The sequence below is a fragment of the Bidens hawaiensis genome, unplaced genomic scaffold (assembly GCF_021521415.1).
Source record: "Bidens hawaiensis isolate Kalapana, Puna unplaced genomic scaffold, B.hawaiensis_p1.1 tig00040833_1, whole genome shotgun sequence".
Lineage (NCBI taxonomy): Eukaryota > Viridiplantae > Streptophyta > Magnoliopsida > Asterales > Asteraceae > Bidens > Bidens hawaiensis.
Genome location: NW_027505685.1, coordinates 56,615 through 62,037, shown reverse-complemented (window position 1 = coordinate 62,037; position 5,423 = coordinate 56,615). Strand labels below are relative to the sequence as shown.

General features: G+C 36.4%; 1 pseudogene; it reads right to left on the bottom strand.

The window, feature by feature from the left end:
* Nucleotides 1-3,595: 3,595 nt before the first annotated feature.
* Nucleotides 3,596-4,510, bottom strand: LOC143614743 (RHOMBOID-like protein 13 pseudogene; annotated as a pseudogene).
* Between the last annotated feature and the right edge of the window lie 913 nt (nt 4,511-5,423).

Sequence of the window (5,423 nt, the reverse complement as noted above, 5' to 3'; positions counted from 1 at the left end):
ATACAGATCCAATGCATGAAAGTAACAGAAACCAAAAGAGAACTAAAACACATTAATCATGATATTGATCGATCACCAACTAATTAACCACAGCTAGCTAATTAACAAAGCCTGGTGCAGAAACAGCGGCGGCGGAAGCCCCTGCATCGTCCTCCTGAGAACCCCTCGTTACGGCAGACGTAAGCACAGTTATGGCTACTGAAACATGTTCCATGAAACTTATGACTCTGCGACTGACACATGCGTGCTTCTGCAACCGGAACTCTAGACTCTGCATGCATCACAACTTAATGTAACTTAAAAGCGTATGCTAATTAACTCCAAACAGTACTCATGAGATATATTAATTAATTAAGGGTTATAAGATACTAACGAGATGCCAAGAGGATAAGCAGCGTGAAAAGAAGAGTGAAGAAGCTCTTGGTTGCCATATTGTCGACTCAAGTGATATGTGTATGTTGTGATATTGCAGAAGGAGATTGTGTATGCATATATATATATATATATGTGTGTGTGTGTATCAAAGGCAGAGAAAGAGGGGTATAATGTGTAATCGCAGGGAAGAAGGTGGTGTGGATGATGGAGGTCACTCGGTGTTCACCGCTTTATCAGCTTTTGTTGATACATATATATTATGCCACGAGTTGTCAGTCAGCATGCATGCGCACATCACTTTGAGATCCACATCTTTATATATGTTATCGATGGGTTAGCTTATAATAAAAGCTTACTTGAGTTGTGAAAATTTTAGAAACTTATTTTCAACAACATGTTTTTAATTAAAGATTAAATCTTGTGGTACACAATTAAAGTTAATAAAAAATATAAAAGTTTATTTACATTTTCTCTTTCCTAAAAACATATATAAAATTACTAAAAAAATGTAAAAAAATAGCAAAACGTTTTTTTATGTTTTCAATGTTTTGTATTAAATGTAACAACATATATTACATATAACAGAAAAAAAAAACGATGTTACATAGAGTTTTCACAGGTTTTCTCAACTCAAGTGGGTTTTCAAACTATACTTCTCCTGTTAACGATATATATAACATCATCTATATAATAAAAAGCTGTCAAATTACATAAAACAAATTAGTTTATCGGGTTCTCGGCAACACTGCACCGACCCCTTGGGTACTTTGATCGAGTTTTTGGCAACACTGCACCGATCCCTTGATTTGCTTTCTAATTTCAGTTTCGATCTACTACGTGGATGCGATTTTAAAAATGAATGGTTGTATGTGTATGAGAGTATGCATTCCGGTAGCATGGGTATATACGGAACAGCATCCCTACCAATTTGAGTTCATTTGGGTAGTTTTGAGTTGTCTCTCTATTTAATTGGCTAGATGATTTAGGTAAATTGGGTTTTTCAGGTTGTCCCCCGAGTACCTTTAAGATTTTGTAAATTGGAACAAAAAAAAATTCAAGATTAGCGATTTTTAAATATAATTAGTCAAGCACATTATGCAATTAAGTTGTCATTGAGAAAAGATATTTAATTGGTAACTAAGTGTAGCGAGTTAAGGCTCATTCCTTAACATAAATAATGATGTAGTCGTATTTGTAGTCAAAATTCACCACCTCAGGCGTTTTACTTTATGTGGCGCCCGATTAATATTTTAAAATTTTGCAAAAAACAAATGTAGTGGTAAAATGCTCACAACTCTCCTGCAATCATTAACTATTCCCCCTCTCTCACAAAACGCCGGTTTAACACATTGTATCCACAAAGTTCATCCCCAAAATGTGACCAAAAACAGCACCGGGGGGGGGGGGGGGGCGACGTTTTGACTTTGAAACACCTTCACAATAGTGATGGTCTAAGTAGATTGCAATATTACATTCATAAGCCGAATGTTTATACATGTAGGGCTAATTTAAGAATAGGAAAAGACAAGCTTATATGACCATTTTTTTTTTGAAAAGACAAACGAAGATAACCATTAATAAAAACAAACGATACAAAAAACAACTAGGCCTAGGCCTAGCAAGAAGCTAGACACAACCACCCCCGAAACAAACCATACACCCGAAAACGTTTATTCACGCCCAACCTAGTTACACGTCGAACCTATACCAATCCTCCCACAATAATAAAGTTATATGATAATGATAACTAAGTAACTCAGTGGTATAAACTGATGTGCCACAGTGAGACTATCTCCATTTACAAACTTATCAAGGGTGCCACTGAGAAATGGAAAAAGTAGTGATGCGGTTTTCTCCCGGCTGATTTGTACCAAAATGGGGACTACTTCAAGGTTTCTCTCTGATGGATTTTGAAACACGACTGATTTTACACCGAAATCGAAGACTGCTCCAAAGGTTTCACTCTGATGAACTTTGTGTGAGATGGACCCTTCATGAGAGAAAGTAAGATGATATATAATGTTTGGAAAAAAATGGGAAGAAAAAAAAGGGGGAAACAAGAAAAAATCTGATACGACATGCGGAAAAAAGTGAAGAAAGTGAGGACTCCCTCTCCTCTTAGGGTGGGCTGATGCCTTTGATTCCCATTATTGGCATGCCCAAGAATTTTGTTGACAATTCAGTGCAGTTGAGTTTCTATCGAAAGCACAAGGTAACTAGCTAGGGGGTGTCAATCGTTCTTTTTTTTCTTGGTTTCCGGGGTTGTTCGAGTTTTGTGTGGTGAAAATCTATCCGAACACCGACCCAATAAATGACGGGTTAATCAGATTGCGGGTTTTGATAATCGAGTTAGAGCGGCTCGGTTTTGGTCGAGAGGAAATTCCAACCAAACACGGTAACTATTACATGCTTCGGGTTCAGGTTTTATGTTTAATCGGGTTCAAGTTAGTCGGGCCTTGTTTAATAGGTTTCTTTTGACTTCAGGTCGGGTTCGGTAATTGGGCACTAAATAATACCATAAATAGCTAAAAAAATGTATGCAGGAATAAAAAACATAAAATGTCATTTGCAGTAGGTTATTTACATACATGTATGAACATGTGTGCATATGAATTATTTAGTAAGTATGCATGAATAAAAATGTTTTTAGAATGGCAGCTATATTATAAAAATATTACTGGCAAGAAACTAGATAGGACGATACATCAAAACAATAACAAATCAAAACAATAACAAAGCGACCCATAAAAAACCACAACAAAAGGAAGAACTAATGATATAAATTTTAGTGCTTCACTTTCTCTGCGAGTCTTGTGTCTTTCAGGAATCAGATCTATCCGCCAAGAGGGTTACTGGTAAAGAACAGAAATCTAATTGCTTACATATGTTTTAAACCATCTCCTTTCCTAAACTACCTTTCCTGGTAACTGAAATAACTACATTGTTTGTAACAAACCAACTCATGATCACCAATAGTTTTGGTTGTAAAAACCTTAATTTGTTAAAGCATCCACATCAAACTTAAACTTCTATGATGCAACTCTTAAATTTCTCTTTTCCAATTAGCATGTCTACCGTTTTGACCCGTTAGCTAGCCTAACCTGACCCACCCGTTTTGCCAGGTATACGCATAATAAGATCAGGCATTCCTACAAGCCCGGGCTATAGATGAAATGAAACAAACCCCAACATAAATATTCAACACACAAACCATAACATATAAACACTGCATAATTCCGTATCACCATTCACCACAAACAACACTATCTGTTTAACCACATGATATAATCATAAATCCAAATACAAAAGCCAATTTTAAAGAATCACATGCCTGCTATACAAGTTCATCATGAGCATCCAAAAGCGAGCCCATTTGCACCATCCGACCAGTCCCCCGGCAACGTAGGATCCGTCACCGATTCAATCTTAATAAACCCGAAATCACACGCACCCGACTGCTTCAAACTGATCACAAACAGAACCGCAGTCCATCCCACCATACAAACCGCCCAATAATTATTCATCCCATGTATCAACCCCCACGAAATCGCGTACCCCACAATAATCCCCGACAAGTGCCCCAAGAAACTCGCTTGCGGGACAATAATTGAAGTAAAAATAAGCGACTCAAACGGTGCAAAACTAATCGGAAGCGACAGGAACCCGAAAAGGTTCAGCTTCGACGACGGCTGCTTGATGGACAAAACCGTCATCCATCCGAACACAACACACGAGTACCCAACCGCGGTAACCCGTCGAAAATACTCGAGCTTAAACCGATTGATCAAAACATGATAACTTCCTAAAACCAACAACCCGGATAATATAATCAAAACTAGTGAGTAATGAAGGTAATAAGCGGTTCCCAAAGCGGGTAATTGTTCGAGGGATCCGAGGCTCCATAAGGCGCTCATGTTGAAGACAAGATGGAGGACACTAATGTGGGAGAAGGCGGAGGTAATGAGGCGCCAATGGTGGCCATCGACGGCGGTTTCGTAGCTTAATCCGACATGGGAGTATCCGATGTTTTTCTTCTGGATGTAGAACCAGATTAAGGTGCATAATCCTATAATGGAAGTAGTTGCGGGCTTTTCGATGATTTCGTAGAGTAAGGGTTTACCCATTTTGGGGGTTAATTGATCATCTAGGGTTTAATGGTTTACCTTACAATACAAAGGGGTGAATTGGTTGATCGATGGATCTTGTTTGAAAGTAGTGCGTGTGAGTAAAGATGCCGGTGGTTTGACGCAATATTGATCCGGTGTCGGTGAGTAAAGAGACCTTGAATGTTCGGTAACAGAAGTGTTGATGTGATGATGATGATGATGATGATGATGATATATGCTTAACTTATTGAAACGGTTTATTTTCTTATTAAATTTTAAAATGTTTTTATAGAATTTTATTTAACGGGTTTGATAACTAAAAATTTTCATAAATAAATGAGATCTTATAGCTTGTTTAAAAACTCTCTGAGTTTGGTGAAACCCTGATCTACTTATTTTTTTTACTACAAAATTGTTTTTTAATTATAAATAATATCTTTTTTTCAAAAAGTTGTATATTAATTTTTAATGTATCCATATTTTATTAAATTTTTATATCAACTATTTGGTGAGATTAGTTTTAATATAATGAAATGTTTTAACCCATTTAAAGGTTATCTGAATTTGATGAGACCCACACCTGTTAATTCAGACTAAATGTATAAGAAACTTCTATTTACAAATAAAGCAATATGATGGCTTGAGAGGATGTCAAACAACTTTTAAATGTTTTGTTATATCTATAATATATATAAACGAAAACCCAAAAATCCTACGTGTCGCGATGTGATTGCTCCCCCCTTTTATGAAAGCCACCAGATTGCTTGATTTTTAAATGGATGCCTCTCATTGATTTAACCCAAATTCATGGGTATGGGTATTACCAAAACCAGATAGTTCTTAAACGGGTTATAACATCTCATTAAATTAAAAATTAATCTTACCAATTATTTAATATGAAAATCCTATAAAATAGATATATACTAAAATTTAATATCCAAT